The sequence below is a fragment of the Myxine glutinosa genome, chromosome 5 (assembly GCF_964187855.1).
Source record: "Myxine glutinosa chromosome 5, kmMyxGlut1.1, whole genome shotgun sequence".
Taxonomy (NCBI): domain Eukaryota; kingdom Metazoa; phylum Chordata; class Myxini; order Myxiniformes; family Myxinidae; genus Myxine; species Myxine glutinosa.
In genome coordinates this window covers 150,586,657-150,614,448 of record NC_136265.1, presented here as the reverse complement: position 1 = coordinate 150,614,448, position 27,792 = coordinate 150,586,657, and the positions used below count along the sequence as shown (strand labels likewise).

Below are 27,792 nucleotides of genomic sequence, written 5' to 3'. Positions count from 1 at the left end.
ATATCGCGGGATTTTGCGGTATAAATGTATTTTTATATACTATTATTTTAAATATTTTTGTGGTAAAATAAGCATTTTCTAGCCTAAAAAATAAAAAAACGTAAAGAAATAAGAAAAATACAGTAATTAAAACATATTACAAGAAATAAAATACTGTACATAGTGTACAGTAGAAGGGTAGACAAAGAGTCGTGCGTATGGAAAACGCAGATGCGGCAGCTTCCACTTGCGCTAGTTACCCACGTAATGGGTAACTGTAATGCTCTTTCTGGCTGTGCAGTACATTCATCATCGTCATCACCTTCATCGTCATCAGTACTGCACAGCTAATTCATCATCATCTTCAATCTTCATCACGCAAGTTGTAGTATTGAAGAGCCGGGGCTCTTGCTTGATACGGACGAAATGACGGGCAAGACACAAACTCGTCCGAGAAGATATTTATTCTCAAAACCAACTCGGGAACACTGAAAAGCCCGTTTATCGGGCTGCATTATAAAGCACAACCAGAAACCGAAAGCCACGCCTCTCAAGCGTGGCGTGCTTCGGTGGTCACGTGATCAACAGGTGTAGCTGATTATACCCGCAAAGCGCGGCACGCTTTAGCGGTCACGTGACCAGCCACTCTCGCGCCGGGGATCCCCGCCGGTGACGTCACCGGCTGGAGCAAGGAGGTTCTGATGCTGGTCTTGCTTGGGGGACCCATGGGTAGCTACAGTATCTTCAATGGTGAGTACCCATTAGAATTTTATATGTTGTTAAAATTACGTATGTTTAAGAGTGTAAAAAGTGTTTAAGAGTATAGGAAGTGTTTATAAGAGTATGGGAAAGGTTAATAAGAGTGTGGGGAGGGTCATAAAGCTTTAAAATATATATAAATAATAAAATAAAAATATGGTCGCTACTTCGCGGATTTTCGTCTATCGCGGGGGGTTCTGGAACGTAACCCCCGCGATAAACGAGGGATCACTGTATACATATATATATATATATATACATATATATATATATATATATATACATATATATATAATTATATATATATACATATATATACATATATATATATATATATATATATATACATATATATACATACATATACATACATATATATACATATATATACATATATATATATATATATATATACATATATATACATATATATATATATATATATACATATATATACATATATATATATATATATACATATATATACATATATATATATATACATATATATACATATATATATATATATATATATATATATATATATATATATATATATATATATATATATATACGGAAACGGAGAGGGCTTCCCTCGTTACCCTGCGGAGATCAACCCGCCATTCCTTCTACTAACCACTCTCCGTTCCTGGTCGTCCCAACGCTCTCTCCCGCCCGCAGCGCCGCCAGGGTATTCGGGCCAGAAAGTCGGAATGGGCCTTCCCGGGACCTGAGTGCAACGCTCGGTCGTGAGACAGGGAAGAGACGGCCGTTCGAGCTGCGGTTTTAGGTTACCGAGCGGGTTTAGTAACCCGTAGTTCGAACCATTAACAAGCTACACCCGATTATAACATTGGCCAAATCGCGCTATGCTAAATCAATGATAGAAAAGACACGACGACTGGGAAAGATGAAACGACGCAAGGGGGTACAGTTCTCAAGACCTCCAGAGGAGGGTGTAATTACAGTGGTGGAAAAAAGGGGTAGATTACAAGGTAGAGTGAGGTAAAGAACACAGAAGAGATGGGCACTTAAATACAGGCTTATTTAATCCCAGACAGATCACGGACAAACGGACAAGGCAGACTCACACAGGGGTTGATGGCAGGAATGGACAGGTAGATCGATGGCACAAGGTGCACCTTGGCTCGGGGACAGGATAAAGCACAGTCCAAAGATGCAGGGAGGTCTCACTGAACGGCAGAGGTCTCACCGCGCTCGGAGGGTACGTCTTTCTTGCTTCAAGCTCAGCGCGCATCTGACGTCACCTCTCTCTCTACTGCGCATGCTCAACAGGGAGTGACACGCCCTCGGCTGGTTGGTTCCGCCCCAACTGGGGCCGGTCCGCCGCTTCCATTGGGTGCGGGGGTTACCGGGCTCCGCCCTTGACGAGGAGCCGACAGGGAGCCATGTTCTGCCCCTGTTTGGTAACCCCGTCGAGCACATGTCCGATGGCGGCTCGTTGGGAAGGCCTGGTGTCCTTCCACCACTCCTACCAACCAAGCAGGAGTGAGGACGCGCACTCCCTGCGCTCGTTGTTGTTGTTGTTGTTGTTGTTGCTGCTGAAGAGAACTGTGAGGAAGAGCTGCGGGGAGGTATTGGGAGGTCCTAAACTTCCTAACGGTGCCATACAATCACATTCTGGTGCAACAAAGGGTCAGAATTAATGGAAACGAATCCTTAACTGACATAGACTAAGAATAACTAGCAAGATGTCCTATAGTTGTCTACATGAGATGCGGTGGACCTGGATGCGACATTTAATGGGGGAAATAGGGGGAGGTCGGGTCTACAGTGTTGTTTACAGAAAATGGGACTAGGGAATGGGGGATTGGGGAGAGTTGGGAAGTATTATTATTATTGGAATCTCCCGCGATGAAGCTATCTCTGAGGGCCTTTCACTCACTCACCGCAGGCAGGTAGGTGGTCTTTCTGTCTTCTACCGACTCCTCTCCGGCCTTGCACCCCCAGCTCTCTCTGTGCTCTGTCCCCCAAATATTCCTACAGGTCGCACAAGATCTGCCAGCAACCCTCTGATGGTTAAACTGCCGAAATCTCGGCTCTCTGCTCACCTTCACTCTTTCATTCCTCTTTTCTCCCGCCTCTGGAACAAACTCCCTCACTCCCTTCAATCCCACTCCTCCCTCCAGGTCTTTAAAACAGCTGTTCACCACCATCTCTTATCTTCCCCCATCCAAAACTTTGATCTTTTCTACCCCCGCTAATTCACCCCAGATCCACCTTGTTGAAATTCCAACTTCTTTCCTGGAAGTCCTGGCAGTGTCCATATGTTTTATACCTCTCCCACCGCTCCCTTCCCATGCCCCCCCCCCCCCCCCCCAAAGCCCTCGCCCTCTCTCAGATCTCTCGATGTCTCCATGTCTCTCGGTCCCTGCTCTCAAATGTTGTGTTTGTGTCCTTCCCCCTCTCTCCCCATCTTGTCTACCGCTCCCGATGTTATATGTTTTATGTGTCGGTTTGTCTTTCTGTGTGATTAATGTTCGCTCTTTCACGAGCCTCGATCTTGTATACAAAAAAAAAAAAAAAAAAAAAAAAAAAAAAAATTGAGGAAATAGGGGAATATTTACAAGCGGATATGGATGGATGCAAATCCCATATCCGCAACAATATATATATATACATATATATATATATATATATATATTGTTGCGGATATGAAGATTGTGTTTTTTTTTATTGTGTTTTTATTGTATAGTAAATTGTTGTAAAATATCGCCTTCCTGCCTCCAGTCTGTTGTATAAAGGTCAAAGGGCGTTCCGGTAGTTAATTCCATAAAGCATACATTGAAGGACACTATAATACCCTTGTTCAGTAGCTTATATCCTTATTATGTGTGTTAGGGTAAGGCTGTGTCTCCCATTAATTTAAATACTCCATTGCACCAAGTGAAATAAGAGTAGATCCCCTTTCATTTCATTTCAATGGCCAACTGCATTTGGGCGGTTTTCTTCAACCACCATTGGCCACGAGGCAAGGTTGGGGAAGAAGGGCGGGTCTGGACCTCGTCATCAAGGGCGGAGCCAGAGGGCTGTGCCCACCAATCAGGGCCGAAGGAGCTCACCGATGGGCGTGTCCGAGAGGCCGGCGGCTTGATTTGCCCGCGGCGATATAAAAGAGCGCGCGCGGGGAAGCCGTGAGAGGAGGTCCATGACAAGAGTTGCGGCGAAGAGATCACGAGAAGAGAGTTGAGTAAGGGATCCCTGAAGAGAGCAGCTTGAGCCACCACGGCTGCATCAACAGCAGCTTGAGCCACCGAAACTGCAGCCACAGCAGCTTGGGGCCTGGACGGACGTTTTGAGCAGGACCGAAAAGGAACGGCGGCTGCCAAACGCGCCAATCGTGCTGCGGTATCCGTGGACCGGCCTCCCCCCTCCAAGCCATCCACCTCCGCCATTCCTATCATCATTCCCCATGTGAGTCATCTTCGTTTGTTCTGTCTTGGGGTATTAATTAAGCCAGTTTAGATAAGCTAGTATTTTCACTGTGTCACCTGCTTTTTCCATGTTCCCTGTATATAACCTTGACTGCTCCTTTTGCTTGTGTGTGTAAATAATAAATCCCGTTACTCTTCTGTACGTCTTCTTCTTCCTCTTTACATTCGGTCGCTTTAGAGGTTTCCAAATTGAATATCTGTGGCGCGATCCGGCCAACGTTCGGGAATCGGGTTTAGTCGGGGAAAACTGTTCGGCTGCAGTGCCATCCGCTCGGTAAACAACATCCTTATCCGCGGACCGTAACTATATATATATATATATATATAAATATATATATATACAGTCATCCCTCGCTATATCGCGGTTCACTTTTCGCGGCTTCGGTACATCGCGGGTTTTTCTCGCTAGTATATGTAAAATTATATCGCGGATTTTTCGCTATATCGCGGGATTTTGCGGTATAAATGTATTTTTATATACTATTATTTTAAATATTTTTGTGGTAAAATAAGCATTTTCTAGCCTAAAAAATTAAAAAACGTAAAGAAATAAGAAAAATACAGTAATTAAAACATATTACAAGAAATAAAATACTGTACATAGTGTACAGTAGAAGGGTAGACAAAGAGTCGTGCGTATGGAAAACGCAGATGCGGCAGCTTCCACTTGCGCGAGTTACCCACGTAATGGGTAACTGTAATGCTCTTTCTGGCTGTGCAGTACATTCATCATCGTCATCACCTTCATCGTCATCAGTACTGCACAGCTAATTCATCATCATCTTCATCACGCAAGTTGTAGTATTGAAGAGCCGGGGCTCTTGCTTGATACGGACGAAATGACGGGCAAGACACAAACTCGTCCGAGAAGATATTTATTCTCAAAACCAACTCGGGAACACTGAAAAGCCCGTTTTAATATCGGGCTGCATTATAAAGCACAACCAGAAACCGAAAGCCACGCCTCTCAAGCGTGGCGTGCTTCGGTGGTCACGTGATCAACAGGTGTAGCTGATTATACCCGCAAAGCGCGGCACGCTTTAGCGGTCACGTGACCAGCCACTCTCGCGCCGGGGATCCCCGCCGGTGACGTCACCGGCTGGAGCAAGGAGATTCTGATGCTGGTCTTGCTTGGGGGACCCTTGGGTAGCTACAGTATCTTCAATGGTGAGTACCCATTAGAATTTTATATGTTGTTAAAATTACGTATGTTTAAGAGTGTAAAAAGTGTTTAAGAGTATAGGAAGTGTTTATAAGAGTATGGGAAAGGTTAATAAGAGTGTGAGAAAGGTTAATAAGAGTGTGGGAAACGTTAATAAGAGTGTGGGGAGGGTCATAAAGCTTTAAAATATATATAAATAATAAAATAAAAATATGGTCGCTACTTCGCGGATTTTCGTCTATCGCGGGGGGTTCTGAAACGTAACCCCCGCGATAAACGAGGGATCACTGTATATATATATATATATATATATATATATATATATATATATATATATATATATATATATATATATATATACAGTGGAACCTTGACTTACGAGTTTAATTCGTTCTGTGACCGAGCTCGTAACTCAATTTGCTCGTTTCTCAAATTAAATTTCCCCATTAAAATGCATTGAAATGCTATTAATCCGTTCCAGCCCGCCAAAAACCACACCAATTTTTTTTTAAATATACAGTATATATAAAAATATCTCGCGCTTTATATTTCACCTGTATGCAGCATACAAGTTGGCAGGATGGCCTGGACTGGAGGTACGCACACTTGACTCTAAACTGTCCAGCCTGGGTTTGAATCCCGACCCAGCTATAACCTGTCATGGGTGAATCACAGGCAGGGTGATTCATCAATGTGTGTACCGCTAAACTGGGCGCCCCGTTTGCGTCCCATTAGTTGTTGGATGTTAAGGATCTCACCGTGTTTTCCACAAAGAGAAGGCGAGCTATCGCCGGCACTCTGAACAAGTTGTGGCCTGGCATGCTCTTCTCCTCTGCCGTTATATACGTCCTCCTCGGCATCTTTTTCCAGAAGAGCCCTGTCTCGTCACAGTTGAAGATTTGCTGGGGGATGTATCGTTCGGCTTCTATCAGTTCGGCAAAAGTTATAATAAAATCTTCAGCTGCCTTCACATCCGCCTCACCAAGTCGACAACACGCACACCTCGCTCATGTTTTTCGACGATTGCGTGTTTTATATCCAAGCACATCATCCTCTTCTTCTTCTCAGTTATAATAAAATCTTCAGCTGCCTTCACATCCGACTCACCAAGTCGACAACACGTACACCTCGCTCATGTTTTTCGACGATTGCGTGTTTTATATCCAAGCACATCATCCTCTTCTTCTTCTCAGTTATAATAAAATCTTCAGCTGCCTTCACATCCGCCTCACCAAGTCGACAACACGCACAACTCGCTCATGTTTTTCGACGATTGCGTGTTTTATATCCAAGCACATCATCCTCTTCTTCTTCTCAGTACCGTGTTTTCCACAAAGAGAAGGCGAGCTATCGCCGGCACTCTGAACAAGTTGTGGCCTGGCATGCTCTTCTCCTCTGCCGTTATATACGTCCTCCTCGGCATCTTTTTCCAGAAGAGCCCTGTCTCGTCACAGTTGAAGATTTGCTGGGGGATGTATCGTTCGGCTTCTATCAGTTCGGCAAAAGTTATAATAAAATCTTCAGCTGCCTTCACATCCGCCTCACCAAGTCGACAACACGCACACCTCGCTCATGTTTTTCGACGATTGCGTGTTTTATATCCAAGCACATCATCCTCTTCTTCTTCTCAGTTATAATAAAATCTTCAGCTGCCTTCACATCCGCCTCACCAAGTCGACAACACGCACACCTCGCTCATGTTTTTCGACGATTGCGTGTTTTATATCCAAGCACATCATCCTCTCTTCCCTTGGCACTCAATTTCTTAGGACCCATGGTTAAAACTAAGAAATTTTCCAAAATAACCAAAATGCGAAAACAAAGCAGCAGCGATATACGGTAGAGATACTTGCACGGCAAGATAACCACGTGACCGGAACCCACCTGGTGGCGGGTGGCGAAAGCTCGTAACTCAAATCTCGGCTCGCATCTCAAAGCAATAAACCGCCCGAGCGACGGCTCGTATCTCGGAAAACTCGTAAGTTGGTGCACTCGTAAGTCAAGGTTCCACTGTATATATATATTGTTGCGGACGCGGTTAAAGATGTTATTTTACCGAGCGGTTGGTATTACCGCGACCGAACAGTTATTCCCCGATTAGAACCCGATTCCACTCAAACGTTGGCCGGATCGCACCGCGGCTGCTCAATGAGGGAAAAGACTAAAACGACGAATGCAAAGAGGAACACGAAGGCAAAGAAAGGTTTGGAAATACTACTAAATTTATTTACTATTTACACACTTAAGCAAAAAGAAAGCAGTCACGTTTATTTACAGCACATAAGACGCAGGTGACACAGTGAAAATACTAGCTTACCTACAGTCTTAATTAACCCAGGACAGAACAAACAAAAGACAGACTCACGCGGGGAATGATGACAGGAATCGCAGGAGGTGGATGGCTGGAGGTGAACGCTTGGTGGAGCCAACGCGGAGCTTGGTGGTGCTTTGGTGGAGGTGAACGCTTGGTGGAGCCAATGCGGAGCTTGGTGGAGCCTTGGTGGAGGTGAACGCTTGGTGGAGCCAACGCGGAGCTTGGTGGAGCTTTGGTGGAGGTGAACGCTTGGTGGAGCCAACGCGGAGCTTGGTGGAGCTTTGGTGGAGGTGAACGCTTGGTGGAGCCAACGCAGAGCTTGGTGGAGCTTTGCTGGAGGTGAACGCTTGGTGGAGCCAACGCGGAGCTTGGTGGAGCCTTGGTGGAGGTGAACGCTTGGTGGAGCCAATGCGGCTGGTGGGGGGCTTGTGTGACGGGTTTTCTCTCCTTCCCTCACAAGCTTCAGGACTCTTTCTCTCTCTTTCTTAGTCCCACCCAGTCCAACAACTTCCTCTCTTGCTTAGTCCAACTCAAGGCCTTTCTGTCTTCTGATCTCCTCCCTCCTCGACTCTCTCCGGGGGCCTCTGCCTCGGGTTATATAAGCCCCACCCTTGACCCTTTGCGAACCTCCCCAAAACGTTCTCTCTCCGCCCTCTAAAGCCAACCCCTCGTTCTGGGTTGGTCGGCAAGGGCTGGTTCACTCCTCCCCTCTATGACGAGGTGGGGACCCGCCTTTCTTCCCCAACCCTGCCTCGTGGTCAATGGCGGATGAAGGGAAAACCGCCCAAAATGCAGTTGGCAATTGACGAAAAGGGGGAATGGAGGTTTTGGGAATGGGAATGAAGGGAATCTATCTCTTTCACTTGGTGCAATGGAGTACTTCTATTAATGGGAGACACAGCCTTACCCTAAAACACAGAATAAGATATAACTATCGAACAGGGGTATTCTATGATTGGCTGACGTGTATGCTTGTGGACTAATTATGGGACGCCCTTTGACCTTTACACAGCTCCGGAGGCAGGGGGCGCAGAATAACAATAATAATAATAATAAAGCACACAATCAAAAAATACAGTCCTCATATCCGCAACACTGCACCCTCCTCCTCTTAGGCACGTCCCGGGCCTACAACTTTTATTTAGTGTGACACGTAGGTGTAGTTCCCTCTACTTTTAACCTGACCCTGAGTGCGACAGTTTTTAAAACATAAATAAATGTGTCCCGCTGTTCCATTGCACCCTGCCTAACAGACTTACGCCCACAGTTAACCGAATTGCGGAATGGTCTTCAAACTACACACTGACGGTGGGGAGCATTATTGACAATGACTCTGCTTTTATTTACAAGACTAACCCAGGACCTGTAATTGTTCTTTCTGGGGGGGAGACAGTCTGCTCTGCATCAATGCACCATTAAAGCACCCAAAAACGCACCAATACACACCCAAGCACCAATCGGTGCAGTCACCATTGTTCAAGAAAATAAAACCAACAACCCTTAACCCTGCAGGTGATCTCTTGCTCTTCGGCTCCCTCTGCTGGTTATTATTATTGTCTTCCAGTTGTTGTCATTCTTTCATTTTCTTACTGGCGGCCTATTTGTATTAAAACTTGCACCCAATGTGTCCTTTTTATTTTATTTTATTTATGGCCCACAGGGCCGACTACGTGTGGTTCACCTGTGGGGCATCGGTGCCCTGTGGCCCAGGTCCGCCAGCAAGATTTCGGGCCCTCATGGCCGGTTCCAGCAGAGGGGCCATGCCCCAACCCATGGGGTCCATCAGTGCTGCTCGGCCACAGGCATGTGGTCCATAATGTGGTGCATCGATGCAGACAGCTGGTTCTGAGAGTGCCGGGCGAACAATGGCCGACTCACGCACGCTCCCCTCGGCGCCCAATGGCGCACAGGTCATGTGGGAGACAAAAGAGACAAATGAGCGAGGGGTAAGGTCACAAGGGTACACATCAATAAGGCAATGCAAGGCGAAATGAGTACGGAGAGCGAAGTGAGAAAGCTCGTCCCTACCGTACGTCACCCCCCTGTCACCTACACTACCCTTGCCCTTACCCCATATTTACAAAAATCTACACATTTACAAATTCGTCGCTAATGTCGCGTCTCCCCATATTTCTTCTACACCAAATTCGTCTCCACAATCCCTCTAACCAAAATTTGCCATCACCCAATTCATCATCAATCCTCATAAGGAGGAAGAGATGGAACATCAAGCACAATGTCACACCCACGTCATGATGCGTCTCACATTCCAAACATTTGCACAGTAAAAAATAATCAAAACATGGCATGGTGTGGAGTACCTGTCACCTCAGGTGAGTGGATGCAGATGGTGCGAGGAGACTTCCTAATCCTAACTATCCTCTAAATGACATTAACACACTTTACACTACCCGGGGTCTCTCCCTGCCAATCCATTGGCCAACTTACACTATGGGTTCTAAAAACCAAATTCCCATTGACCAAACTGTGGTGCTTCTCAATTTGGGGTCTCACTCCCCCCATTCATCTCCCGGTGCCCTTGCACAATTTCTGGGCTGTGACGTGTAGCTCTCCCAGCAGGTCTACCCACCTGCACACCTCCACCACTGCAGTTGCCTCCCGAGCTTACCTGCTCCTCACCCTAACCTATCTAACTGGGGAAGGCCCCTCCTGGCTCTGTCACCCCTTGGTGCCCTCTGGCACTGGGCTACCCGGGTCCGTCCTCCGGATCCTCGGGCCCCATCCACAACTACCGGCTCCCAGAGCCCACCTGCGGCCTCACCTGGCCGACATCCTCACAGTGGTGGAGTGCCCAAACCAACTACACACACTAACAGGCTACACGCCCAGCCATTTCCACAACACTAATGCACCCATCCAAATACCATTCTTTCACCTCGCACCACAGATGCCAATATCCAACCACAATTTACCTATACCCTCTACCTAACACTTACACTACCCGCCCCGGGTATCCGTGATGGGGGTCCATCCTTCCCCCATTCACACCTTCGCACCATCCACTCCACTCCACAATTTCCACCATACTCACTCCACGACCATCCATTCCAATACCCCAGATATTCCACACTACCATTTATTCCACACACCTGTTCCTCATACCTGTTGTTGCACACCTGTGCACTCACACCTGGTGCCACCTGCACCCTTCTCCTCTTCCTGGACCATTTGGTCAACAACACACGCAATCACCACTACTCCCTCCTACACTGCTCCACACACCTGTTCAGTTGCACACCTGTGCAATCACACCTGTTCAATCCTCAAACACACAGCATCATCTCATCTAACTACTCCCCTCTGAAACTTGCGCTTCCCAGTCACCCCTTTAAACTATTGCGCTCCCACGTCATTATCATCCATACTAAACTACCTGCGTCCCCACTACAGGTATCCTTGTCACTAACTAATCTTAACGTCACCTAATGTCATCTTCTAGGTCCCTACACACAATATCCTAACCCACCCGGGCTAGTTTTCACTGCCATCAACCCCATAAACCTAGTGCTCCTTTGCCCCCCTCTGTGAGGGATGGTGGATTGGCCATCCCATCACATGGGGCATCTCTTACTATAAATTTTGCTTACCAAATTCCAACCAATCAAAAATTTCCAATCACTCTACCAATCCTATTCACTTTTCTAAATTTCGTATCAAATCACTATCACTATCACCATCATCACAGTCCGCTATATCCTAGCCTCGGTGCGTCATGACATCATTAAACTCGGCTTCGCAAAGCCGAGCAATGAATTCGGGTGGTTTGGTTGCCTGCAGGTTGAATCCGTCCGGCTTTCGGTTCAAGGGAGGTGGTTTGGTTGGGCCGAGATTCCACGCACCATCTCGGCGCGGCGCCTTGCGGTCCCGGGCCCGATGGCTCAATCTCCCCCGGTCGGAACCCCGTCCCCACGAGGGGGCACCGTTCCGCTTCCTCCCACTCGCCCTTGAACCGGACCGGTCGCCTCGCCCTCCAAGGCCCGGACTCGACCGTGCGGGGCGGGGCCAAGCCCGAATCGGCAACGACGCTTCGAAGAGAAGCGACGCAGCATCGATCCGCGCCGGGCCTCGCACCCAACAAAGCACACCGCGCCCCGAGTGCTCGCATCGGCTATCCGTCGCTCTAACCGCTAACCCGGTTACCGTCGATGCTTCACTGGCATGCTCACACGCATACGCTACCCCTTTCACCCTCACAAAACCCGGCGTTCCAACGCCGTCCGTACATTCCACCAACACTCTCTCTGTTACACACCACACCTCTCGCGCACACTCTTGCGCACACTTCGGTCCACACCTCTCCTCCGTTACGTCCTCCGTAACACTCACCATGGGCGTGCACTCTTGCATCCATCCACTAACGCGCTCAGATGGGCTCTCCCACACTCGCGCTACCACCAACCCAGGTGTGCTTCCTCGCACACGTTCCACCACCACCTCACTCTCCGTGTCACACTCCGTACACCCCGACGTGCATTCTCGCTCGCACTCGGTTTCACACTCGCGCTCCGATGTGCCCTCTCGCACCTGCGCCATCACCAACTCAGGTGTGCTTCCTCGCACACGTTCCACAACCACCTTACTCTCCGTGTCACACTCCGTACACCCCGACGTGCATTCTCGCTCGCACTCGGTTTCACTCCCACACTTTATAACACACCCACTCGCCGACGCACACTTTTTCCTCACACGCGTGCCATTTCCACTCACACGGGACCCCTCACCAACGCCCGGATGCTTCCTCGATCCCAAGCGCGCGAAAATTCTTTTGTCGCCAAACATCCTCTTACAAAATCTTCCCGCACAATATACAGCACGTCTCACCTTCGGGGTTCTTCTTCCTCCCTGCAACAAAACCTGCAACCTCTTTATTTGGTTAGTGCGTACATCATCATGATTTGAGCAGGGACTTTGCACATTTTCCATTTCTCCCTGCAATTCCCGGGCTACCTCCGTCATCTCTTCAATTTTAATTCCCAGCACTGCTTTGTCTTTATTCACCTCGACGACTGCTGGCTTTAATAAAACACCTTCCTCTACCTAAGCGGTCGCCGGCTTTTCCAAACCCCGTGTCGCGATTTCTACCCCCGTCATTGTACCCGTGCTTTCCTCCGCTTCGCTCAACCAGCGCTTCTCGACCCGCTTTACCTCCTCGTGCACCCCTGGGACCCTCTCGCCCACCATGCGATCCATGGTCTCCCCACATTTTTGCATGCGGTCACCCATTCTGTCCCCAATCTTGCCGATTCGCTCCATATTGGCCATCATTCCGTTCGTTATTGCTCCCATTTGGCCCTCCAATCCGTCCGTTATTGCTTCAATTTGGTTTCCCCATTCGTTCGTTATTGCTTCAATTTTATTACTCAATTTCTCCTCGTTTATTCTCAGCATCTCGGTGAATTGCGCCATGAAGGCTTGCATTTGGACCACCGTTGGTAGTACAAAGGGTGCGGCCACAGCTGCCCCCTCAACCACGTGCGCGAGAGCGCCATTTTGTGCGTCTGATACTCCCTCAACCACATTGCCAATGTTCTCCTCTACTTCGTCCCTCTGATCCTGGGTTACTCCTAACCCCTCCTCTAGCTCACCCACCGGCATCCGATCGCCTTGACCAGCCATGGCGCGATTTCAAAATTCGGGTTTTCCTTTACAACAACACAAATTTCCAGCACTTTGTAATTTTGAGCGCGTTAAGCGCGCTTCGGGCCTCGTATCCCACTCCCTGACACCAATTGTTGCGGACGCGGTTAAAGATGTTATTTTACCGAGCGGTTGGTATTACCGCGACCGAACAGTTATTCCCCGATTAGAACCCGATTCCACCCAAACGTTGGCCGGATCGCACCGCGGCTGCTCAATGAGGGAAAAGACTAAAACGACGAATGCAAAGAGGAAGACGAAGGCAAAGAAAGGTTTGGAAATACGACTAAATTTATTTACTATTTACACACATAAGCAAAAAGAAAGCAGTCACGTTTATTTACAGCACATAAGACGCAGGTGACACAGTGAAAATACTAGCTTACCTACAGTCTTAATTAACTCAGGACAGAACAAACAAAAGACAGACTCACGCAGGGAATGATGACAGGAATCGCAGGAGGTGGATGGCTGGAGGTGAACGCTTGGTGGAGCCAACGCGGAGCTTGGTGGAGCTTTGGTGGAGGTGAACGCTTGGTGGAGCCAACGCGGAGCTTGGTGGAGCCTTGGTGGAGGTGAATGCTTGGTGGAGCCAACGCGGAGCTTTGGTGGAGGTGAACGCTTGGTGGAGCCAACGCGGAGCTTGGTGGAGCTTTGGTGGAGGTGAACGCTTGGTGGAGCCAACGCGGAGCTTGGTGGAGCCTTGGTGGAGGTGAACGCTTGGTGGAGCCAACGCGGCTGGTGGGGGGTTGGTGTGACGGGTTTTCTCTCCTTCCCTCACAAGCTTCAGGACTCTTTCTCTCTCTTTCTTAGTCCCACCCAGTCCAACAACTTCCTCTCTTGCTTAGTCCAACTCAAGGCCTTTCTGTCTTCTGATCTCCTCCCTCCTCGACTCTCTCCGGGGGCCTCTGCCTCGGGTTATATAAGCCCCACCCTTGACCCTTTGCGAACCTCCCCAAAACGTTCTCTCTCCGCCCTTTAAAGCCAACCCCTCATTCTGGGTTGGTCGGCAAGGGCTGGTTCACTCCTCCCCTCTATGACGAGGTGGGGACCCGCCTTTCTTCCCCAACCCTGCCTCGTGGTCAATGGCGGATGAAGGGAAAACCGCCCAAAATGCAGTTGGCAATTGACGAAAAGGGGGAATGGAGGTTTTGGGAATGGGAATGAAGGGAATCTATCTCTTTCACTTGGTGCAATGGAGTACTTCTATTAATGGGAGACACAGCCTTACCCTAAAACACAGAATAAGATATAACTATCGAACAGGGGTATTCTATGATTGGCTGACGTGTATGCTTGTGGACTAATTATGGGACGCCCTTTGACCTTTACACAGCTCCGGAGGCAGGGGGCGCAGAATAACAATAATAATAATAATGATAAAGCACACAATCAAAAAATACAGTCCTCATATCCGCAACAATATATATATATATTATTTATATATTTATATATTATACATGACACATACATGCATTTTGATATACGATCGTAAATATATTATAAATGACATATACATGCATATTGATGTATAATCATAAATATATTATACATGACATTATATACATGCATATCGATATATAATCATACATATATTATACATGACATTATATACATGCACATCGATATATGATCATAAATATTGTTGCGGATCTCAGCGCCGGCCTTTCCCCTTTACGAAGGGGGGATTAGTCCCCTTGTCTTTGACTAGCCGACGGGACCCGGGACCTATGACGTCACTCCCGGACAGCGCGAAGTAGGGTCGTGGGACTAATCACAATTACCTAATTACTCGCGCCGGCCGACCGGAAACGAAATAAGCCCCGCCCGAATCACGGGTGTTGGTCGAAACGCCGAGCGGTAGAGACCCGTGACCCGAGCCGTTAGCAATGACTAACCCCATCCAAGCGGTTCGTAATCGTGCTACGCTTACCCAATGGAGGAAATGACTGAAACGGTCGAATTTGGGAAGAAAAGGAATAACAGATTTATTTACACTTTGTACAATAAGAAGAAGAAGAATACAGAGTGCAGCCTTAAACAGTCTTAACTTATCCCTGGACAAACGGGCCCGTCACACTCAGACACACTCACACGGGGTTGCAGACGAACAGGTCGATGGTCCAGGGATGGCGTCCAGGCAGCTCGCTCTCCGGTCCCCAACTCGCACCGCGAAGCAGATGAACCAGACAGCAGGAGCTCTCCACGTGTCGTTTTGCACACGGGATTATTATGGGGCGAACAGTAGGGCTGGCTTTGGCGGTTACACTCGCGGGGCTGCGTACGTAATAAACGGACAGTTCAATACGCGCTTCTCAATGCGCTTCTCAATCAATGCCTCAAAACTGTCATATGCACGCCGGTCCTCTCAGTACTGTTCTCACACGAGTGCTCCGGATCAGTTCTCTCGTATCAGCCAGTTCACTTGGTCCTCATACAGTCCTTTTACAAAGCACAATTCGTTGCAGTCCTCTCAGCGCGCCCTTTCCCCACGAGTCCTTTTCAACCAGTTCTCATCAAGTCCTCTCAATACAGCCAGTCCTGTTCAAGGGCTTTGTGCGCTGGCTTATATAGCCTTGCCCAGCGAACCCCCTCGAACTTACTAGACGTTTCTTTGGTACGCCCTATCATGCCATGCCCACTGAGCTCTGGTTGGCTGTTGCTCTTACCATCACCGCCTTCTGACGCGCTGCTTGACGCGGCCACACCTCGACCCCGCGCTCCTCCCTCTTTTTAGGCCTACCTCGTAGTTACCCGACTAGTTTGAGCGAGCAAAGGGCAACTAATGCTGCTGGCAGCCAAAGCACCACACACGGAGGGATCAGCCAAAATGGGGCACGGGATCGAGTTTGCCCATTGATGAAAATGAAGGGTGGCCGCAAAATGAAAGGACCTAAGCTCAATTCTTTACACAACGCAGATGTCACTAGGGAAATGGCCTACTCTTACACATACTATGACATAACTAATTCTAATGGGCCTACGTGTTGCTTGTGGACTAACTATGGGGGGCAAACCTTTAACCTTTAATGATGTTATATGTACAATCTCAAAATCTCAACACTGACCACAGCACATGCACATCCATGCATGCACAGCAACTACAACACATGCACATCGATATATGATCATAAATATATTATACATGACATATACATGCATATCGATATATGATCATAAATATATTATACATGACATTATATACATGTATATCAATATATGATCATAAATATATTATACATGACATTATATACATGCATATCGATATATGATCATACACATTATATACATGCATATCGATATATGATCATAAACATTATATACATGCATATCGATATATAGGCCTATATATTATTTATATATTTATATGTTATATATGACGTATACATGCATATTGATATATGATCATACATATAATGATATATTATACATGACATTATATACATGCATATCGATATATGATCATACACATTATATACATGCATATCGATATATATATATATATATATATATATATATATATATGACATACATGCATATCGATATATGAACATACACATCCTGTATGACATTATATACACACATTGAAATATGAACAAACACATATTATACACAAATATATTGACACACACCCACACACACCATGTTTGTAGGAAAAGGCAACATATATGTATATTACCATATATGTAAATAATCAACCCAAACCATTTATTTTTAGCATGAAAAACAAGTCTAAGTCATTGACCAATTTTTAATAAACCACCCCTTCAAATGATTCACTTTCATTGCGGTTCATCATTTGTACGAGGGTGACAATCAGTACTTCACACGCTCATTCACTTGATCATTTCTGACGACAGACAGTAAGTCATCTACCTCTAAAGGACAAAGAGCCAACATACCGCTTCGAGGTGACGTCACCACTGGCAGGAATTGTTTTTTTTTTTAAACCAACACTAGCGGGAGATACGCAGCTCCAGTCATTATGTGAAATCCCGATCACATTTCGGTTAATAAAAGCTGCAGCTCAAAGGAGGCTTCTCCTCTCCTCTTCCCTCGACGTCCCTCGCTCGCCCACTAGGTGCTGACACGACGCGCGTGCTCGCCGGGCACGGGGCCTCGAGCGGCCGGGAATTCGAGGCAAGGTAAACGTGAAGACGTGAGGAGGGAGGTAATGAAGGACCGAAGGAGGCACAGACGACGCGTGGTGCACAGGAATGGAGGTTCGCACAGACATCGACAAACTGACCGAGAGAGAAGCGGTCGTGGGACTCACCCGGGCGGTTTGTTTCACGCGGAACGAGTCCGAGGGTCGTGTTTGACTTCGAGTCCGAAACTCCGAATAACAATCTAATAAAAGACAAATGGTCCACAGTGGCGAAGAGCCGGATGTACACAAACACCGGCGGACACACACCACGTTACTGAGTGACGCGGCCTCGGAAAACTCCGCCTAGCGATCTTTATGAAAACTACACAATGTGAACATGCAAAGCCCGTCCGCGTCTGTTTGCATTCAGAGGTCTTCCTCTTGCTCCTCTTCTTCTTCGTATTCCTCCTCTTCTTCCGTATGCTCGAAATAACGAATACAGTTTTAAACTAGAACGGCACTCAGTAGAGAGCATACCTCCACCTGGTTGGCCACATCACACAATGGTGAAGAATCACTTTAAAAATTATACTAGCTGGATCCGGATCTTCACCAAAATTGAATAGATTCTTCCTTGACCTTGTCACACACACCTGTCCAACAAGTTTCGTCCAAATCCGTCCATAACTTTTTGTGATATTTTGTTCACAAACGGACAGACAGACAGGGGTGAAAACATAACCTCCATCCACCTTTGGTGGCGGAGGTAAAGATACAAATGAAAATTGATAATTTTATGCAGCCTTGACCTTTTGAGCTTTCAATATAAAAAATAATCAGCTTCTACATTTTGATTGGTGTGTGGTGCTGGGCACACACGTTAAACAAAGGTACGCCACAACGCTTTGGGTTAACTCGAGCTCTTTATTGCTTGCTCACTCGTCAGCACTGCCGTGCTCTGGACTGGACTGTGAGCCCGCGTGTATATCCGGGGGCCACACCTCACCTGGGGCGTAGCCGACACCCACTGGTGCTCGGAATTATGTCACTGCGCCAGCGAGTCATCGTGTGCGCCACACGCGCCCCCCCAGAATTCCCGCGCACCTGAAGGGTCAGTTTGCGGGGCAAACGGATGACCCGGCCGAAGCGCCCTCTGGTGGCTGGCGGCGTCTGGGATGCTGGGATGCCATCTGGGATGCCTCTGGCGGCATCTGGGATGGGTGCAGGGCAGGGGGGTGGCGTGACGGCGGGGTTGGGCGGTGCCGGGGGTCCGCCCGCCGGGGGGCGGCCCCGACGCGGGGGCAGAGCCGCTGGCGGGGGGTGGTCCAAGTCGAGGTGGGCCGGCTTGAGGCGGTCCACGGAGACGCGGTCAGGAGTACCGCCGATGTCCAGGGTGAAATGCTTCGCCCCGGTCTCCAGCACGCGGAAGGGCCCGTCATACGGGGGCCGCAGCGGTGTCCGGTGGGCGTCGTGGCGGACGAACACGTACTCCGCCGTGCGAAGCTCCGGGGCGACGTGCGTTGGCGGGCAACCGTGGTGCGCCGTAGGCACCGGGGCGAACCTCCGGGCGGTCTCCTGCAGAGCGGAGCGCTGCTGCGCCGCGGAACATGGTGCCGTGGAGTCGGGGAGGAACTCGCCCGGCACCCGCAGCGGTTGTCCGAAGACCAACTCTGCCGCGGATGCGTGCAGGTCGTCCTTGGGCGCCGTCCGGAGGCCCAGCAGGACCCAGGGGAGCCTGTCGACCCAGCCGCCGTCGCGGAGGCTGGCCCGGAGCGCGGCCTTCATGGCGCGATGGAAGCGCTCGCACAGGCCGTTGGCCTGGGGGTGGTAGGCCGTAGTGTGGTGCAGCTAGACGCCAAGCCCCCGCGCTACCGCCCCCCAGAGCTCCAAGGTGAACTGGGGGCCGCGGTCGGACGAGATGTCCGAGGGGGCGCCGAACCGGGCAACCCAAGTGGCGATGAACGCCTGTGCGACGTCCGCCGCTGTCGTTGCTGCCAAAAGCACGGCCTCCGGCCACCGGGTGGTGCGGTCCACCATGGTGAGGACGTGGGTGAAACCCCGCGAGGGGGGCAGAGGTCCCACCAAGTCCACGTGAACGTGGTCGAACCGACGTTCGGGCACCGTAAACGGGGCAAGCGGGGCCTGGGTGTGGCGGTGAACCTTCGCACGCTGGCACGCGAGGCACGTCCTGGCCCAATCGCCGACGGCCTTCCGGAGGCCATGCCAGACGAACTTGTCGGCGACCAGCTTTTGGGAGGCCTTCGTGCCCGGGTGGGACAGGCTGTGGATGGCATCAAAAACCCGGCGCTGCCAGCCCGCGGGCACGATGGGGCGAGGCCGGCCGAGGGAGACGTCGCACAAGAGGGCCGCGCCCGCGCCGTCAAACGGTACCTCGGTGACGCGGAGGCCCGTGACGGCGGTCCGAAAAGCCTGGACGGCGGGGTCGGCGGACTGGTCCGTCGCCATCCGGGCATAGTCGATCCCGAAGTGGACCGCGTGGGCGACGGACCGGGAAAGGCAATCCGCCACTGGGTTGTCCTTCCCCGCGACGTGCCGGATGTCCGTCATGTACTCGGACACGGCCGAGAGGTGACGCTGATGCCGGGCCGACCATGGCTCGGCGACCTTGGCCATCGCGAAAACCAAGGGCTTGTGGTAGACGAAGGCCACGAACGGGCAGCCCTCGAGCAGATGGCGGAAGTGCCGGACCGCCAGGTGTAGCCCGAGCAGCTCACGGACGAAGGTACTGTACCGACGTTCGTGCGGGCGGAGCTGCCGGCTAAAAAACGCCAGCGGCTGCCAAGCTCCCTTCACCCATTGCTCGTGCACCGCGCCCACCGGGTAGTCCAACGCGTCGGTGGTGAGGGCGGTCGGTGCATCGGGCGCCGGGTGCGCGAGCATGGTGGCGTTAGCCAAGGCGAGCTTCGCGCCCGTGAACGCCGCGTCCATCGGCTCGGTCCAGGCAACGTCACCTTTGCCCGGCTTCCCCCGGAGGGCCTCGTGCAGGGGGCGCAGGAGCTGGGCGATGCGGGGCAGGAAACGGTGATAAAAGTTCACCATGCCCAGGAACTCCTGGAGCCCCTTGATCGTGCGGGGGCGCGGAAAACCCCTGACCACCTCCACCTTGGCCGGTAAGGGGATGGCCCCGTGCCTGGTGACGCGGTGCCCCAAAAAGTCGATTTCGGTGACGCCGAACCAGCACTTGGCGGGGTTGATGATCAGGCCATGTCGGCCCAGGCGTTCGAAGAGCATGCGGAGATGGCGGAGGTGCTCCTCACGGGACGTGCTTGCGACGAGGATGTCGTCCAGGTAGACGGACACGAAATCCAAGTCGCGCAAGACGCTGTCCATAAGCCGCTGGAACGCCTGGGCCGCATTCTTCAACCCGAAGGGCATCCGCAGAAACTCGAAGAGGCCGAATGGTGTGATGACGGCCGTCTTCGGTATGTCCTCCGGCCTGACGGGGACCTGGTGGTATCCGCGGATGAGGTCCACCTTGGAGAAGAGGGACATTTTCGCCAACCGGGCGGAAAAGTCCTGGATGTGAGGGACCGGGTAGCGGTCGGGGGTGGTAGCATCGTTGAGGCCGCGGTAGTCTCCGCACGGCCGCCACCTGCCGCCGGGCTTGGGCACAATGTGCAGCGGCGATGCCCATGCGCTGTTGGAGCACCGGACGATGCCCAGTCGCTCCAGCATGGCAAACTCCCCCTGCGCCACGGCGAGCTTCGCCAGGTCGAGGCGGCGCGCCCGGGCATAGACCGGTGGCCCGACAGTGGGGATGTGATGCTCCACCCCGTGCTTGGCGGCCACCGCCGAGAAAGTGGGCCGCGTGAGGGCCGGGAAACTGGCGAGGAGGCGGGTGAACTCGTCCGCTGCCGGAAGCGTGCAGACCAACCTCGCCGGGACCGAACCACTCAGCAAGCCGCTTGGCGAGCCGCTCGGTGAGCCGCCCAGGGAGCTGCTCAACGAACTGCTCAGGGCGCAAGCAAGTGAGCTGAAGGTTTCGGCTTGGACAAGGCATCTGTGCCTCACGTCCACCAGCAGCCCATGCGCACAGAGGAAGTCTGCTCCGAGTAGGCCCATGGGGACACTCGCGGTAACGAACGACCACTGAAAGCGCTGTCCCCCAAACCGCAGCGAGAGACAATGCTTTCCGAACGTGCGGATGGGCGTGCCATTGGCGGCAAGCAAAACGGGGCCCCGGCCCTCAGCTTGCTTGTCGGACGCGGAGGCAGGGAGGACGCTCACCTGCGCTCCCGTGTCGCACAAGAAGCGACGACCCGAGCATGTGTCCATTATGAACAGCAGGCTGCCAGTATGGCTGACGCTCATGGCAGGAAGCGAGCGCCGGCCTGGCCATTTCCCGACCTGCCAAAAGTACAAGGCGGGCGGCATGACCTGGCCTTGTGGCCGAACCTGGTATGGAAATGACACCAGGTCTGGCCCGGTGGTGGTTGTCGTGCCGGTTGTGACGACGGTGGTGGGCGGGGCGTGGCGGCGGCCACGCGCAGATCCGCCAAACCTACGCCGTGTTCGGGAGGATCCGAACGCCATGCCACGTGGCGGTCTGAACCACTCGCGCCGTGCGCAGCGCCGGGATCCACGATGGCCGTGCTATATGCCGGCCGTGCGTCGTGGGCCACGAAAAACCTGTCCGCCTCCCTGGCCAGGGTGCGCGGTTCCATAATGGTCGAACCGGCGAGCGCGAGCCGTACCTGTACAGGTAGCTGGCGGAGGAAGAGAGCACGGAAGAGGAAATCCGCGTGGCTGTCGCCGAGCAGGGACAGCATGTAATCCATGCGGGCGGACGGTCGTGTGTCGCCGAGGATGGGAAGGTCCAAAAGACGGATGGGAAGGTCCTCTGTGAGGCCAAACGTGTCGAGGAGGAGTCGCTTGAGCGCCGCGTACTTGCTCTCGTCCGGCAGGTGCCGGAGGAAGGACACGACTCGGGCGGCCGTGCCGGATCCAAGGGCAGCGACCATGTAAAAGTACCTCGTGTCGTCCGCCGTGACGCCCCGGAGCTGGAATTGGGCCTCGGCCTGTAGAAACCAGGTGTCGGCCTGCGCTTCCCAGAACTCCGGTAGCTTGATCGCGACAGCGTTGGTGGCCATAGCGCGTTCGGGGAACAGCAACGGCTGAACCAGTCGGAGGTCACCAGTGTGGTGCTGGGCACACACGTTAAACAAAGGTAGGCCACAACGCTTTGGGTTAACTCGAGCTCTTTATTGCTTGCTCACTCGTCAGCACTGTCGTGCTCTGGATTGCGAGCCCGCATGTATATCCGGAGGCCACGCCTCACCTGGGGCGTGGCCGACACCCACTGGTGCTCGGAATTATGTCACTGCGCCAGCGAGTCATCGTGTCCGCCACAGGTGAACCAATTTTGTGACCCAATATGCAAAATCTTAAAATTTCAGGTCAATTGGGCGAAAGTTGAGGGTTTTATGCAACCTGACCTTTGACCTTTTCACCAAATTATTAATTTGCCTTTTCCATATTCTCATGATAAAGCTTTGTTAAAAATTTGACGACAAAACCCAAATGATAAATTTAAATTTCAGGTCAATTGGATGGATGACCATTCATGCTTTCAGGTGATGCTGACCTTTACCCTTTTGACCTTTAGACAAAGTTATTCATTTTCCTTCTCTGTATTATCATAATAAAGCTTTGGTGAAAATCTCATGACAAAACTCAAATGGTAAACATTGACGGCCCGGATGGACACATACACGCACAGCCACACACACACACACACACACACACACACACACACACACACACACACACACACACACACACACACACACACACACAGCCAGACACACACACACATACACACACACATACACACACACAGCCACACACACACACACACACACACACACAGCCAGACACACACACACACACACACACACACAGCCAGACACACACACACACACACACACACACACACACACACACACACACACACACACACACACACAGACACACAGAAGTGATTGCAAAACAGCAGGAGACGGGATAGTAATCACTTGGGAGATATTCACAGGAAAAGTCATTTCCATGTGGAGAAATGTCCGAATATTTGAAGGGCCACTTCAAGGAAGGTCCATCAAGCACTACCAGGAGCTTCTGGTGGGTTCACAGAGGTAGGGTACTTGCTACATTTCGTCTGGGTTTGATTGCTCGACAACAACTCGTCTCCAAAGGCAAGGCGTGTCGCATCAATGCACCCTCCTTTTGTGAGGACGTTTAATTGATGCAGTGCCCCCTATGGGTTGGAGATGGAATTCGTAATTTGTTCATGGTGCTGGCGATAACTCGCCCACTCTAACTGTCCACCAGTTAATTAGGCAGACATGACGCCAGGTTAACGCCCACCTGAGGGACAGCACACACGTTGATGAATGGCGTTGCCTCTGAAGGCTGAAACACCGGAATGGCAATTTACAGCTGGGTCAGGATTGCAACCCAGGCCTGACAACTTTGAGGTTTATGCACACCCCTTGGCTTTAGCCTCTGGACTCCGAGAGCATAGGTTCTTAACCAGGGGTGCCTGTACCCCCTGGGGGTACGAAACCTCCAAGCTGGGGGTACGAGACACGCCACCCCAATATACATTTCAATTAAAAAATAAGGGTATAACAGTATTTAAAGAAAAAAGAAGGGTTAAAATGTTTTTGTTGAAAAATTACAAGGGTTAAAATGTTTTTGTTAAAAAATTACAAGTGTTAAAATGTTTTTGTTAAACAATTACAAGGGTTAAAATGTTTTTGTTAAAAAATTACAAGGGTTAAAATGTTTTTGTTAAAAAATTACAAGGGTTAAAATGTTTTTGTTAAAAAATTACAAGGGTTAAAATGTTTTTGTTAAACAATTACAAGGGTTAAAATGTTTTTGTTAAACAATTACAAGGGTTAAAATGTTTTTGTTAAAAAATTACAAGGGTTAAAATGTTTTTGTTAAAAAATTACAAGGGTTAAAATGTTTTTGTTAAAAAATTACTAGGGTTAAAATGTTTTTGTTTAAAAATTACAAGGGTTAAAATGTTTTTGTTAAACAATTACAAGGGTTAAAATGTTTTTGTTAAACAATTACAAGGGTTAAAATGTTTTTGTTAAACAATTACAAGGGTTAAAATGTTTTTGTTGAAAAATTACAAGGGTTAAAATGTTTTTGTTAAAAAATTACAAGGGTTAAAATGTTTTTGTTTAAAAATTACAAGGGTTAAAATGTTTTTGTTTAAAAATTACAAGGGTAAAAATGTTTTTGTTTAAAAATTACAAGGGTTAAAATGTTTTTGTTTAAAAATTACAAGGGTTAAAATGTTTTTGTTAAACAATTACAAAGGTTAAAATGTTTTTGTTTAAAAATTACAAGGGCTAAAATGTTTTTGTTTAAAAATTACAAGGGTAAAAATGTTTTTGTTTAAAAATTACAAGGGTAAAAATGTTTTTGTTTAAAAATTACAAGGGTTAAAATGTTTTTGTTAAAAAATTACAAGGGTTAAAATGTTTTTGTTAAACAATTACAAGGGTTAAAATGTTTTTGTTAAACAATTACAAGGGTTAAAATGTTTTTGTTAAAAAATTACAAGGGTTAAAATGTTTTTGTTAAAAAATTACAAGGGTTAAAATGTTTTTGTTAAAAAATTACTAGGGTTAAAATGTTTTTGTTTAAAAATTACAAGGGTTAAAATGTTTTTGTTAAACAATTACAAGGGTTAAAATGTTTTTGTTAAACAATTACAAGGGTTAAAATGTTTTTGTTAAACAATTACAAGGGTTAAAATGTTTTTGTTGAAAAATTACAAGGGTTAAAATGTTTTTGTTAAAAAATTACAAGGGTTAAAATGTTTTTGTTTAAAAATTACAAGGGTTAAAATGTTTTTGTTTAAAAATTACAAGGGTAAAAATGTTTTTGTTTAAAAATTACAAGGGTTAAAATGTTTTTGTTTAAAAATTACAAGGGTTAAAATGTTTTTGTTAAACAATTACAAAGGTTAAAATGTTTTTGTTTAAAAATTACAAGGGCTAAAATGTTTTTGTTTAAAAATTACAAGGGTAAAAATGTTTTTGTTTAAAAATTACAAGGGTAAAAATGTTTTTGTTTAAAAATTACAAGGGTTAAAATGTTTTTGTTAAAAAATTACAAGGGTTAAAATGTTTTTGTTTAAAAATTACAAGGGTTAAAATGTTTTTGTTTAAAAATTACAAGGGTAAAAATGTTTTTGTTTAAAAATTACAAGGGTTAAAATGTTTTTATTAAAAAATTACAAGGGTTAAAATGTTTTTGTTTAAAAATTACAAAGGTTAAAATGTTTTTGTTAAAAAATTACAAGGGCTAAAATGTTTTTATTTTAAAATTACAAGGGTTAAAATATTTTTGTTAAAAAAATTACAAGGGTTAAAATGTTTTTGTTAAAAAATTACAAGGGTTTGGATTTTTAAAAATAATAATTTAGGACTTTGTGTTCATAATTATTTTATTTTTTAAATAAATTTTTATTCAATTATAAGCCAATATTATATCATAAAAAGAATGAGCGCTTACAATAAAACGATGGTATTCATACCTGCGCAGCCAACTTGTTGCGAGCCAACTCTTCTGTTTTTTTACATATTTTTTTTCTTTGATTCAATATGGCTGCCAACCCACGTGAGTGATGACATCATAAATTTATATTCTCTGTTATAATTGTTGCATAGATCATGCTCAATACATTTCAAACTGATCAGACTAAGCGTTGTCCCTGTCGAATCATGATGTCATAATTATGGCACCAATGGCGTCATCGTCAACAACACCGATTCCCCATATGGAGTTCTTTACAATGAGCCATGTTTCAATTTTTTCCAGAGCGGTTTTGGAGATATAGAGGTGCAACATTTTTCGGTTTTTCCAAGATGGCGCCTGTACCACATGACCTATGACGTCATGATTCAAATATTCTACAGGAGGCGCTCCTATGGTGAAAATTTCGTGTCCATCAGACCAACAGTTGCTGAGGAAAAAATTTAATAATGATCGGATAAGTGTTGTACTTGTCGAATTATGACGTCATAACAAAGGCACCATGACATCATCATTAACCTATCTTATTTACTAGAGGGAGTGGTTGACAATGAGCCAGGTCTCAATTTTTTCCATGGAGTGGTTTCAGATATAGAGGTGCGAGGTTTTTCCAAAATGGCGCCGGTACTACGTGACCTATGACATCATAATAATCATTAAAATGTTCTCCAGGAGGAGGCGCTCATATGGTGAAAATTTCATGTCATTCGGAGCAATGGTTGCTGAGAAAATGAATTTTTAAAATGCAGACACGTACGGCAGACGGCACACGTACGTACCCGAATGCTTAACCCCGCTTTTCGTTTCGCGAGCTCAGGGTAATAACGACAACGTTCGTTGGTTTCACCTGTCTGACGGGAAAAGATGGAACTCAGCGGCCGCAGTACATACTGTGCAACACGGTAACAAAATTTGATGACAAAGCTCAAATAGAAAATTAAAATTTCAGTTCAATTGGATAAAAATTGATGATTTTAGGTGATGCTGACCCTTGACCTTTTCACCAAATTATTCATTTGTCTTCTCCGTATTCTCATAAAAAAACGCTTTGATGAAAAAAGCTCAAAAGATGAAAAGGTTACGACCCGGACACACACATAGACACATAATTTATTGCAAAGTCCCGTTTCCCACTGCGTGGGGGACGGGCGAAAAACGAACTATTGTGCTTACACAAGTAACACCAGTTCACACATCCAGATTATCTAGTTCACACTTGCCAGCCTGGGAATTCTTCCACAGAAACCTGCTCTCTCATGCACAGACTAATCCCACCTCGTCTTCAATTTATCCTACCGGTACCCCCTCTTCCCACCCATATTACACTGAATCCTGTGGTGAGGCAGTTGGTCTGAAACAATTTGCCTTCTCTTCCTGGAAAGTATACCCAACTGAAGACCTGTTTAGTAAAATATATAAAGGGCAATTTGGGTTCTGTTCACAAAGATCTGCTCGATGGGCCGACCGACGGATGCCCCAGGGATGGCAAAGTCGCATCAAAGTTCGATTTAAAAAAAAACCTTATATAGATACCACTCTATTTTCGAAATAAATACAACAAAAACTAGATTGATATTCATAGAATACTTACTCCGCAGTCAACTTGGTGTGATCCAATATGGCTGCGACCACAAATCCGATGACGTCATAATTTTACATTCTTCAATACAATTGTGTAGATCACGCTCAAAAAATTCAAGCATTGTACCTGCCGAATTATGACATCATAATGAAGGCACCAAGGACATCGTTAACACCTATTCTCCATGCAGTTCTTCACAATGAGCCGCATTTAAAT

General features: G+C 47.9%; 1 protein-coding gene across 5 annotated transcripts in view; it reads right to left on the bottom strand.

The window, feature by feature from the left end:
* The window catches only part of CNST (consortin, connexin sorting protein), a 111,072-nt gene extending 93,202 nt beyond the window's left edge, over positions 1 to 17,870 (bottom strand). The window contains exon 1 of one of the 5 annotated variants that reach the window (XM_068115934.2): positions 17,604 to 17,870. The gene's annotated coding sequence lies outside the window, so the exon portion shown is untranslated. Of the gene's footprint in view, positions 1 to 9,350; positions 9,515 to 17,229 lie in introns of those variants that run through there. The other 4 variants (XM_068115937.2, XM_078778858.1, XM_078778859.1 and 1 more) reach the window with 4 other exon arrangements.
* Between the last annotated feature and the right edge of the window lie 9,922 nt (positions 17,871 to 27,792).